Raw genomic sequence first — 13,649 nt, 5'->3', positions numbered from 1 at the left:
AATTTCCTGAACATTTCACAATGGAAATCAAGATAAACATCTGTGGTGGGTATTTATTGAATGTTGGGGACAAAAGGGCTATGAAATGAGAAGAATCATGTGCAACTCCAAAATTAAGTGTTTGGAGGATGAGGATTAAATCAGTGAGGATGCAAGTTTTGGGGACTGTGACCAATGACAGGTTTTAATTCTGCCATTTTCATTTGCTAAATTCAATTTGTGAACAGGGTGACCCATGCATATTTTGCAATTAATAAAATGTAGGCTAATATTAATTATTACCTATCCCAGGTTATACATTAATTGGCACTTTCCAGATTATCTCAGGAGTATGTAATGGGTAGTGGTATTGTTATTTATAGTTACATTTAATTGAGTTTTTTTTTAAGATTTATTTATTTATTTATACAAGCACTGGGTACAGTCAGAAGCGCGGGAGGGTGAGAGAATTCACCAGAGCCAGAGTGGGGAGCAGAACAGGCAGAAGGACCGAAGTACACTGCTGAGGGGAGCAGTGTGCGGCAGGAGAGGTCTGCGCGCCATGTGGGACCCTTGCCCGGCGGCCGGGGGATTGAACCGGCGCTGCAGAGGCTGCGGGCAGCTTGGCAACCCAGAGCTCAACCGCTGCGCCACCAGGGAGGCCCTACATTTAATTTAGTTTTAAGATGCTTTACTAGGTGTTATACCACTTGTAATCTTTTCGCGTCTCAGCTGTACATTCATCTTTCATTTCCTTGTCTGCCATCATGGAAGATTTCTTCTTCTTAGCAAGTATGATCAAGCTTTAACAGTACAGGGAACTCTAGCAACATTGCAGGAGAGAAGGCCCCCAGTTCTGCTGCTGCTCTGAGCTAGTTTCTTTTTCATGGATTAACAGCAACACATATTGTGCAGGTAGGGATTGGAGAGCATTTAGTAGCATTCTACCCTAGGTGTGTGCTCAGAGCAGACAGTAATATCAAAAGGACCCAGCCCTAACTCTGACCTGGTGAATGCCTTACATGGATATTGTGTTCCTAAGACCTCCTGATGCCCTGCTGGTAAGTGGGCTTTTTCCCTTGACACTTTCGTATACTTATCTGCTGGGGTCAGCCAGTGTCTCTGGTGTACAGTCCCTAGTGCTAGATTCCTTCATTTTGCTTTCTCTGGCACTTGCCTCCTGCTGCAGCCTGGTTTTCTCTAATGATGGGCTCTGTCATGCTGCATTTTCTTCATTACTCAACACCTGCAATGCCAAAGGTTTCTCTAGCTGTGAGATACCACAGTCATCTTTTTTTTTTTTTAATTCTTGAACTGGGCACTTGCAGGGAGCACTTCTGCTAGCTCCCAATTCCAGTAGTGTAGAGACCAACAGCCCTTCATGCTCTAGCGATCAGAGGTCATATTTCCAGCAAGTCCCTCTGAAGGGACAGCTTAGCAAATTTCCTGCCTTCTAGAGACCCATGGTTTTGCCCTTTCCACTAAAGGTTGGATTTCAGCCCTAAAGAGGAGGGCTCTGCCCTTAGAAATATTGGTTTTTCCTTATATCTGCTATTCCTGTATTAAGAATTCCCTTTAACTCATATTAGCTCTTCTTTGCTGTTCCAATTTCATGCTAATAACCTTTATGTTAAACCTTACTCATGTTTCTACATGGGTTCTGTCTTCTGACTCTAACGGATACAGGTATTGACCTTGCAACCTGGATCATCTATCACCCTCTCTCAGTGGTCATTCTGTTTTTCTGTGTGAGGTTGATTCTACTTTATAATGACTTCTTGTGTATAAATGACTTCTCTCTTGAAAGGAAAATATCCCAGGTGAGACAGCTTTATTCTGAATTATGTAAATCTTGGAGCTCTAACTCATTTAAGGAGAATAATTTCTAGCTGCTTCCTCAAATGGGGGAATTGTTAATGGAGTAGGGTGAGAGTCTGGCTCCTAAAAGCAGGGATTGGACTGACCTTTTCTTTGTCAGCAGGTAACCGCATTTAACCTTTACCTTCTTGTTTTCACTTTTTCCTTTCTCACTTCCCTGAGTAGGCAGGAACTGAAATGGTAGCATAGGACTGGAATTTGACTATATGGGATTGGGGAAATTGGGATGAATTATAGCAAATTGAAGATTACAGTTTTCCAAGCAAGTCTGATTTCTTGCAATCAAGATATTAATAAGCTAAGCTTCTAGACTGCTCCCAAATGAATATGAGGGCACTCACCTGGCAGCCAAAGGCTACTTCTGTCCTCCTCTTCCCCCATTTGCATGCTGTACCCCAACCTCGAGGTACTCAGGGTCCACCTGGTGCCAACATATTCCCATAGTCTCAACCCCAACACAGTCTGTTGTGCTCCTTCTACAACTAGTTTCCATATTTGCTTTTCCTTCTTTTAATTTTAATAAAAACTTCCATTTATTGAGCCTGAATTAATTTAGCATTTTTTAAAAATTTTTTTTTAAAAAAAATTATTTATTTATTTATACAAGCACTGGGTACAGTCAGAAGCACAGGAGGGTGAGAGAATTCACCAGAGCCAGAGTGGGGAGCAGAACAGGCAGACTGACGAAACACACTGCTGAGGGGAGCAGCGGGTGTGGCAGGAGAGATCTGCGCGCCATGTGGGACCCTCGCCCGGGGATCGAACCCGTGCTGCAGAAGCTGCGGGCAGCTTGGCAGCCCAGCGCTGAACTGTTGCACCACCAGGGGAGGCCCCTGATTTTTAAAAAAAATTTTGAAGTAACATTAGTTGACAACACTGTCTATGATTCACAGATATAGGATCACACCGCAGATGCATGTCACCACACCAAACCCACCGCCAAAGCGCCCACAGTCCTGCACTTTTGGGGCCTCTCCCCACTTTTCCCCACCTCACGTTCCCCATCTTGTAGCTTCAATTCCCCAGTCAGGCTTCTGTATTTTGTTATTGTTTGACCCTTTGCTTTGTTTTTCTGGCACCATCCAGTATTTATCTTTCTCCTGGCTTATTTCACCTGCCATTATCCCCTCCAGTTCATCCAAGTTGTTGCAAATGGTTAGTGATTTTTAACACTGAAAAAAGGATAGCTACACTTAATATACATTTGTATCTCCAAAGAGGAGGTTTTCTCCCCACCAAATTAACTTTAATTGCTGGAATTTGGTAAGGGGAGAAGTAGGTAGATAGTAGTAAGAAGGGGACCTAATGGTGTTCGGTTTTTTTTGCTCAACCTAGATGTCTCCTCCTCCTCCATATTGTCCAAAATAGATTTCTTAGGGGAAAAAAATCCATGAAAATTATTGGTAATTTGTGTGACCTTGTATGTGACTTAAGTCTTAATATTATATTTGCAAATGATACTACGTTCCCTTGGGATGACAAGACCAAAGAATCATGATTGCATTGACAAAGTAAATTATCGGTAGTCTCCAAAGTATATATTCACTTCTAACAAATATTGCTTCTGACAATCTCATTTCTCCTGCAGAGCTGGCAGGTCCAAGTACTTGTTTCTCTTTGCTCTACACAATGACATCGTCAAGGAGTTAACTCAGTGGCTCAAGGTCATGGGCCATCTGGGCATCAAAAATGATTAGGATCTCAAGTCTTTCTATCTAATTACTCTGCTTTCTATCAGGGAGGGGGGATTTTATTTTGAATTTTTCACATCCTTAACCCATTTTAAACTTGCAGGTTGGACTTGTGAGCTAGGAAAAATGGTATTTTCAGAGGAGAGATTTCAAATTCCTATTGATAGGAAGAACAGCCTTAAAGTGGCATAAAAGATCTCAAGAGATTTTCAAAGTCACTTCACAAGGCTTTTTGAGTCTTATGAACTTCAAATGATTCTCACAAAAGAACATATTTCTAATCTGAAGGTTAATGAAAGGAAAGAGAAAAGAAGGGAGATCTTGTTCGAAGCCTGTGGAAGAACACAGGATCAGAAGAATGGATTAATATAAAACGTTTTCATCTTTACTTTATATAATTATGTAGCAATTTATTTCCATGCAGTGATTTGAAATATATCCAAATTAACAAGTAATTGGTTTCGAATTACATACTTGTATGACTTAGATGAGTGGAGTATATTGAAAAGTTATAAAGAAAATTTTTTTAACATCTTATACATTAGATTTGCTAGATTAACTTTAGTAGTTTGTTAAATATTATTTTGTTGAGGCAGTGCAGAATGGCTGATCAGCTAAATTTTCTTTGGGTACAAATAAATAAGAAACAGTCACTCACTCATTCATTTACTTATGTGTTAATTCTGGAAAGATCCTGTGCACATAGAAGAAAAGTGATCATATAATTCATTCCATCGGGCTAATTTAATTTTAGATTTCTTTTCTCACTTATACAGTAATTATTTTTAAATTATATGTTCTTAATTATATGTATATGTCTGTGTATATTTGTATATACATGTATGTGTTTAAATTGTAAAAGTTGTAGAAGTCCTAGACAATGTGAGGTTTCAACCTTAGTCTCTCATAAATCAGGGTCCTGATTTGGCAGGAACGGAACATTAATACTTGGAATCTAGACCTGTCAGTTTACGCACCCAAATATGTTTTTTCCCTCACCAGGTTCTGTTGTTAATTCTTTTTTTTTTTAAATTGCAATAACACTGCATTGTAGTATTATATAAATAAGAGCGATCACTTTTCCAATTGAAGGCTAATTCTCCCACTTGCTTGAAGGTAATACAGAGACTTCTGCCTTTGAAGATTACACATGTCCCTTCAGATTCTACTTGTACTTCCCCACTCTGTCCCCAGGGCAAAGCATTGCTCAGAAACAAACAAAAAAAATTTGCTGAACTTTTCCTAATTAAGGGTTAGTGCTTCTGCCTTGCTTAAAGATGATGCTAAATTCTAAATTTAGAGAATGCTAAATATCTTTTGCATTTTTTGTGTCTTGTTTTATTTCTACTGGATTTTATCTGGGCTGTGACTTTGTATTTTTTGACTAGATTTGCCAGTCTTTGGTCTGTTTTATTATCTCCCAATGCTCTTCCCTCCACCTCACAAGCCACTTCAGAGATTCTGCTTTTGGTTTATTACATCTGTTTGTTTTCTAATTTATTAATTAACCTTTCATCTTTATGTAGCTAATGGGTGTAATTACTTATTCTCTCTTTGGCGTTGTGCTAAGAATTTTACCTTTGACACATTTATTCATTTCTTTTCAGTGAGTTTATTTTGCTCTGCTTTTTTCAATTCCAGAGTTGAAATTTTATTTAAAATGAGGTTTTTCATGAAATGTTAATCTTTAATAAAATTACATTGTCTATGTTAAGAGTAAATCGTTGATAAAATGTAGTTGTATGGACTTTAAATGGAAAATGCTGTTCTGTACAGTATTTAAAACATGCTTAGGTCTTGGGGCACCTTAGAGATAGCAAGAAGTAGGACTGTAACAGGGTGGTCCCCAGGAAAAGGGGAGATTCCAAGTTCCTTGCTCTACCCAAGGGAGGGTGGAGCTGAGCATGGAGAAGAAGCTAGAGAGGAGACTGAGGAAGGAAGGAAACAGGACAGAGAGCAAGAAGAAGACCTGGAGGAGGCATCTGCAGCAAAGAAATGTGTGAGGAAACTGTGCTTGCTTCTTGGTGCTGGAATGGTTAAAACAGATGTGGGTGGGTTAAAACAGAGGAGGGAGGGGGGAGGGTAACAATGGAAGTTTTTATCTTGATTTTGATTTTGCTCTTTTCCTCCTAGACTTAGCTGTTTCTGACCGTTTCTATGGGTCCCCCTAGAAGGTGCTTTAGACTGTGCAGGCTTTCAGGCCTGGCTTTTGGTCAATCCTGTTTGCCTGGACTTTTACCCGTGAAGGGATGGATAACTTTGGGTGCTTGATTTGGAAACTACATTGTCTTTTCTGTATTGCACACTAATTTTATTAAAGTTCCTTTCCATTAAAGGTCTATGTGTTTTATCAATTCCAAAGAGCACCTGCACCCCTATGTTTATAGCAGCACTATTTACCATAGCTAAGCTTTGGAAACAACCCAAATGCCCAAAAATAGATGACTGGATCGAGAAGATGTACATATACACCATGGAATATTACTCAGCATTCAAAAAAGATAAACACATGCAATTTGCAGCAACATGGATGGCGCTGGAAGGGATCATGCTCAGCGAAATAAGCCAGAAAGAAAAAGAAAAATACCGGATGGTCTCACTCATAGCAGGAATCTAGAAACCTTAAATAAGGGACCAGGAAAAAGAATAACTATAAGAAAGAAGATATCAAAATCAACAAACAACTATGAACCAGAGACACTCTATGGGGGGTGGGAGGCAGGGAAAGGAGAGATTGGGGTCAAAATAAGGGGGTTATAATTGTATGGGGAATATAAAATTAAAATTAAAAAAAAAGTTCTATGTGTTTTGTCTTGATGCTGCTGATAGCAGAACCTATTTACAGAGGGCAGATTTGAGGGTTCTGGGGTGCCCCTCTCCCTGCCCTGTAACAGAACTGGTAGTTTAACAGTGACATTTAATTTTTAAACCACAGAATTCTTTTAAAAAACTCAAACATAATTTTGTTCTCAAAGTTATGAGAATTTATCCCTTTGATTGAAGTTAGGTAAAGATCTGAGATGACTGGGTCTCCCCTGGTGGCGCAGCGGTTGAGCGCTGGGCTGTGATGCTGTCCGCAGCCTCTGCAACACCAGTTCCATCCTGGCCGGCGGGCTAGGGTCCCACATGGCGTGGCAGACCTCTCCTGTCTCACCTGCTGCTCCCCTCAGCAGTGTATTTCATCAGTCTGCCTGTTCTGTTCCCCGCTCTGTCTCTGGTGAATCCTCTCACCCTCCCATGGATCTGGCCTGTACGGCAGTTCTTGTATAAATAAATAAATCTTTAAAATAAAAAAAAAAGATCTGAGATGAAAACTAAGTTCTATGTTTTTTCTTCACCACTTTCAAAGGCAACTCCATCAGAACTTAAAGCTTCTTGAGACATAGTGCTCTCTCTTTCACCCTTTTTTATTTTACATATGTGGAAACTGGAAACCAAAACTTTCCTACTTGTTAAGTATTAATTACTATATGTCCTTGCTTAATCTGAATTTGACATTCCCTAGTTTCAGTGTACTTCTAGTATATTTTCTTGTATATCAAAATATTTGAAGTGCTTCAGGCTAGCTTTTGTTACCTGGCTTGGGGACAGTAGAGAAATTGTGGCAAATATTTCTTAAAGTCACTCAAATTTTAGCTAATTCATCAAAGGGATAGCATTAATTTCCTGTTTAGGAAACAAAATATCCCTTTCATGCTATCATATTTATCCTCAAAACAGTATCTTGCCCTCTAGAAAAATTAATGGCCTGAACTCCCACACACTTTCCTATAGGAGGAAGACCATGCAATCATCACCATCGTCGTCATGGTTACTATCACCACGATAACTTATATAGTAGTTACATATATAAGTTAGAGTCCTATGTGGTCTAGTCTCAGTATAGAATCACATTCAAGGAAGCATTTAATCCATTATCCATAAGAAGACAAATCTCAACACATCTCAGATGTCCCACAACTTTCCTAAAGTATCCAATACCCTACTTGCTCTGGTGGCTCTCATCTTACTAACCTGTATGAAACTTTTTTTAAAAAATTTTATTTTATATTTATTTCATCATTTTTCATTTTTGCATAATGTATGCATTTTCATCTTGGTTATAGGCCCCATACAATTCCCACCCCCCCTTATTTTGACTGTAACTCCTCCTTACCACTCCCCCCCGTATGTGTCTCTGGTTTATAGTTTCTTGTTGCTTTTGGTTTTAACTTTTTTTTGTCTGTTTATTTTTCTCCTGCTTTGCACTACCTCTATTACTCTCCCATTCTATTGGCTCTGCCATTATTTTGGGTCTGTATCTCAAAAGCCTGGGAATGGAGTCAGCAATGACAGGACTCTTTCTGGGTAAAAGAAAGAAGAAAATAGGAGAAGAAGAAAGCAAAATAAGAAAGAAAAATTCAAATTCACTTTTCTTTTAAAGGATTGGGTGGGAGGAAGCATGGGAAATCTCATGCAAGAATACATTTTGTTCTTGTCACTTAAGCAGTTATATATGCATTAGCTCACTCAATCTTCACAGTAACTGTATGAGGTAAATAATGTTATTATAATTTCTATTTTGTTGTCAGGGTAACTGGGACTTAGAGTGATGAAGCAATGTCCTCAGGTCACCTAGCTAGTGAATGACAGAATAGGGTGCCTGCCTCTAAGCAACTTGCTATACTAATATATCAAGTTTCTGGTTTCATAAATCTCAATAATGGTTATTTTTCAATTAGAATATATTTTTCACCCTATGACCCATTTTTTGCTCTCTAAATCGAAGCCCTTACAACCAAATCTCTGCTTAAAATGAATCTGTATCAGATAATTTATATTTATTCATTAACTATTGTGCTTATTTCTTTGTTTTGGAACCTGACTTTTATTGAAAAAATTTGCTTTAGATAGTCTAAACAATTTTTTTTAAAGATTTATTTATTTATTTATACAAGCTCTGGGTACAGTCAGAAGCGCAGGAGGGTGAGAGACTTCACCAGAGCCAGAGCGGGGAACAGAACAGGCAGACTGATGAAATACACTACTGAGGGGAGCAGTGGGTGAGGCAGGAGAGGTCTGTCGTGCCATATGGGACCCTCGATGGTGGCCAGGGATTGAAACTGGTGCCGCAGAGGCCGCGGGCAGCTTCGCAGCCTAGTGCTCAACTGCTGCACCACCAGAGGAGGCCCGATAGTCTAAAAATTTTAAAAATATTTTAAAAATATACAAAATGGTATAAATAATTCCTCATTCAACCATTAGGATGCATTTCATTGACTTTGGTAAATTAGACAGGATGGGTTTCTTTTAGCAGGTAAGATTAATTTAGGGAGTTCCTAGGGGTGTTTCTACCACATGAGAGCACACACACTGGCCTCCATAATACCCATATTGATTCTGAGGTCTTGAGAGAAAAAGGCAAGACTTGGAGAAGGAAGCAAAAATGGTCTTATCTTGCTATGGTAATGGATAAGAAAGGCTAGTTTTTTTTTTTTTTTTTTAAAGGGAGGAAATTACAACATTAATCTCTGGTGTAAGGAAGAAAGAAATAACCATTTGATCATTTCAACATTTGAACAACAGTAAAGGCTACTTTCGGGGTAGGCATCATTAAATTGATTGTGTAATATGTGTTACACATTTTTGTCATTAAGTGCATGATCTTTTCTTTGGCTTGTGAATTGGGAAGTCCTGTGCAAACATAGAAAGAAGAGGGTAGGAAAATAAATAGGTGCTTGCTTCAGTCTTAGTCTTCCAGAACCCAGACAGTCATGAGGAAGTCTGCTTTGGGAAATGAGAACATTAAAAAAGACTCACTGACCCCACCAGTCATTTACCCAACTTTGGACCAAAACCGAAAACTAAACACTCCTTGAATGTGAGCAGACATATTGGAAAATCATTTTTGAAAAGGTATGTTCTCAGATATCTTTATAGCTAGGAAGGTAGAGAATGTTTTAGTTGCTATTCCTACAAGTCAGAGGCTTCCTACTCTGAGTGTAATAAGGATGCTCTATGCTTTGTATGCTCATTCTTGGTCAGTCAGTGCCTTTCCACTTTTGTAGTTATAGTCCAGAAGCATGGAGGCCATGTCTACTTGGGGGTTTAATATATATCTGAAGTAGTGTCCACGGTGTTCTTAATCATGCACTAGTTTTTCATAGCTGACCTTTGAAAACATGAGGGAAATAGAAAAAAGAAACTATATCTGTGCCTGCCACATTTAGGTACCATGCAAGTGCTTTATGTGCATTATTATTTATCTTCATGAAGAATGATAAAGTAAATAATACTGTACACATTTCTCAGATGAAGAAACAAGAGTTGATATACCTCATCCAGGCTCACACAGATAAGAGGGAGAGTGGAAATTTGAATTCAGATTTTGCCTGTGCTACTCTCAACTGTGATATTTCAAAGAATGGATTCTATATATACACCTTGGAGGCCTTTCAGATATTAGGTGTCAAATACTTGTGAAACATTTGTGACACACCTCTATGGGAAAAGAGTAAATCCAATCAAATGTTAATATTTATTTACATAATTACACTGTGTCTCTATTTAAATTATATTTTTACTTGACCAGTTTTAAGAGCAAAAACTGATCATTTCTCCTTTATAACTCTGAAAAAAAGAATACAAACAGCAAGGAATAATGTAGAGGGAGTGTACAGAAGTAACTAATATCAACTACTGCTTTGTGAGCATTTTGCAAAATTATTTTTAAAAATCACAGGTAGAGGGCCTCCCCGGTGGCACAGTGGGTTGAGCACAGCACTATGAAGCATGGAGACCATGCAACCTCCTCCACGCTGGTTCACTTCCTGGCCGCCCAGGGAGATTCCCACATGGCGGGGCAGACCTCTCCTGCCTTGCCTGCTGCTCCCCTCAGCCGTGTCTTTGGTCCGCCTGCCTGTTCTGTTCCCTGCTCTGTCTCTGGTGGATTATCTCACCCTCCCGTGCCTCTGGACTGTACCTTAGTGCTTGTATAAATAAATAAATCTTTAAAAAAAAAAATCACAGATAGAGTCAATAAAACTGAAGACAGGATTTGAAGGAAAGCATTTTCAGTCTCAAATGCTGAACCTGCTGCAAAAGTCCTGGCCATGTCCTTCAGTCCAGGGGATTTCTGCCCTCTCCCACGCAGGATCACTGACAATAGCTCTCTGGTGAGTCAGCTTCATCTCTGACCAAGAGCCTGTTTCTCTGTGTGTGCAAAGTTAATCTAAAGTCATAGTAATTTTTGGTATATAAGAAAATACATTGGGAAGTAGATTATGGAAAGTCAAATAAGTTTAAATGAAGCTGTATTGCGGTTCACCCTTAAGAAGGAAAGTTTTGGTTTCCTGTTTCCACATTTGTAAAATAAAGAAAAGGCGAAAGAAGTAGCACTATGTCTCAAGAAGTTTTAAGATCTGATGGAGTTGGCTTTGAGATGAAAATGGTGAAGAATAAACAAAGAACATACTGTCAGATTGCAGACCTTCGCCAAGCTTCATTTGACCTAAGGGCCAACTGGTCTAAAATATTACTTTTTTAGCTTGTTAATTTAGAATGTGTAAACAACTACTATAAATCAATGATAAGTCAATAATAATGGATAAACCACCCTTTAAGAAAACTGACACAGACATATATTCTAGAAAAAGTTATACAATTGTCAACGCACACATTCACAAAATAAATGCCCAAAATGTGAGAAGGTTTTCAACAATTTGTATCAGTATAACTACAATAATTTTGATAAGTTGCAATTGGTAAGAAGTTTGTCCATTTCACTTGTTGTTCAATTTATTGTCATATATTGATTGTCTAAAATATTCCTTTAATATCATTTTTGTTTGTGTTATCTGTGGTAGCATTTCCTTTTTCAATCTTGATACCAGTAATCTGTGATTTTCCTTTTTTTTGTCAGTCTAATCAGGGTTTTATCATTCTTGCCAGTGTATTCACAGAATACACAACTTTGAATTTGTTAATTTTCTCTATTCTTTTCCACTTCATTTATTTCTAGCCTTATTTCACTTCCTCCTTTCTACTTTAAGATTAGTGTTCTTCTTCTAATTTTTACAGGTGGAAACTTTATTTGATTTTAAAGTTTCCTTCTTTTCATCTATGAACAAATGGATAGAATAACTCATGTTAAAATAGCAGAGATTTCAGCGTTCATATGGATTGAATACAGCCATAATCCTGGGGAAAGGAAGAGATATTATGAAATCTGAATAATCAGGAAATGCAGAGAGGATCCAGGACAACTTATCCCCTCCAAAAGAATCTAGTCTGCATAAATATAGTTTACTTAATTGCCTTTAAAATTCTCTTTCTCTAAAATAAATGAAGGGTAGTGTAACATTATTTACTTACTGTTTCAAAAATGCAGTGAGTATTTATTAGGGACTCACCTTATGAGGAGAACTAGCCAAAACTCATTTTTTTTTTAAAGATTTATTTATTTATACAAGCATTGAGGTACAGGCCAGAGGCGCGGGAGGGTGAGAGAAATCACCAGACAGAGCAGGGAGCAGAACAGGCAGAAGTACCGAAGCACACTACTGAGGGGAGCAGCGGGCTAGAAAGGAGAGGTCTGGCAGGCCATGTGGGAATCTTCCTGGCCGGTCGGGAATTGATCCAGCACTGCAGAGGCTGCAGACAGCTCACAGCGCTGTGCTCAACCCGCTGCACCACAGGGGAGGCTCTGTTTGTTGAATATCTTATTAATAGGGGATCTTATTAATTTTTATCTCACTCAAACCTTAAAAGTACACAGTGAGGGGCCTCCCCGGTGGCACAGCGGTTGAGTGCTGGGTTGCGAAGCTGCCCGCAGCCTCTGCAGCGCCGGTTCGATCCCAGGCTGCTCCCCGGCCACTGGAGGAGGGTCCTGGATGGCACGCAGACATCTCCTGCCTCCCACTGGCCCCCTCAGCAGTGTACTTCGGTCCTTCTGCCTGGCTCTGGTGAATTCTCTCACCCTCCTGCACTTCTGACTGTACCCAGTGCTTGCATAAATAAAAATAAATAAATAAATAAACACATAAATAAATAAATAAATCCTTAAAAAAAAAAAAAAAAAAAGAACACAGTAAGAACACCAAGCACCCAGATTTTGGTTCTTTTATTGTGATTCTTTTTTTTTTTTTTTAAAGATTTATTTATTTATGCATGCAAGGCAGGGGTACAGGCCAGAGGTGTGTAGGGGTGTGTGTGTGAGAAGATTCACCAGAGACAGAGTGGGGAACAGAACAGGCAGATTGACCAAAGTACACTGCTGAGGGGAGCAGTGGGTGAGCCAGGAGATGTCTGCTGCGCCATGTGGGCTGCTCCCTGGCAGGCCGGGGATCGAACTTGTGCTGCAGAGGCTGCAGACAGCTTCACAGGCTGCGTCTTAACCCCTTGCGCCACTGGGGAGGCCCATATTTTGATTCTTAATAATATTGTAAAACAATGTTATTAATGCAAGGGAACCAGGAATTCTTTTGCAAATTGCTGACTGGACTGGGCAGGAAAAATACAAGGTGAAGTAGGAGCATTTGTGGCACCAAAAGTTAAGGGCATTCTGAAATCTCTCTCTCTCTCTCTCTCTCTCTCTTTCTCTCTAATTTGTCAAAGGACACAGGAACCAACTGAAAGAGTTTCTAATCACCAAACTGGAACAATTTGAACAATCACATTAATGAAGTAGAATTACATTCTCACTGCATAATATAAATGACTACGAGTTCTTACAGATATTAATTCATGATATAATTAAAAAATAAGCAGGAAAATAAGACACAAACATTACAGATAGAATTTCTACTTCTCTTCCTCCCCTCTCAAGGCAGTGGAATATCTCTCTTTGCTCTTTCATAATGGGCTACACACTGTGACTGTCTTGCTCAGCACAGTATGGAAAAGGCAAAAAAAGATCAATCCTGTGGTGTTAAAACCTGACAAACACAACCTCCTTCAGGTCATCAAGGACAATTTCAACTATAAAGATTGGTTGAAATTACCCTCCCTGAGTATATGTGATGAAAATGACATGATCTTCCTACCCCAAACCTGTAAATCTAGTCTATGCACGAGGAACTACTGAACAAATTCCAAGTGAGGGATAGTCCATAAAAGAACTGA

The sequence above is a fragment of the Talpa occidentalis genome, unplaced genomic scaffold (assembly GCF_014898055.3).
Source record: "Talpa occidentalis isolate TD23 unplaced genomic scaffold, MPIMG_talOcc4v2.1 talOcc4.13, whole genome shotgun sequence".
NCBI lineage: Eukaryota > Metazoa > Chordata > Mammalia > Eulipotyphla > Talpidae > Talpa > Talpa occidentalis.
The sequence above is the reverse complement of the archived record's forward strand: the minus strand, read 5'-3'. Positions refer to the sequence as shown.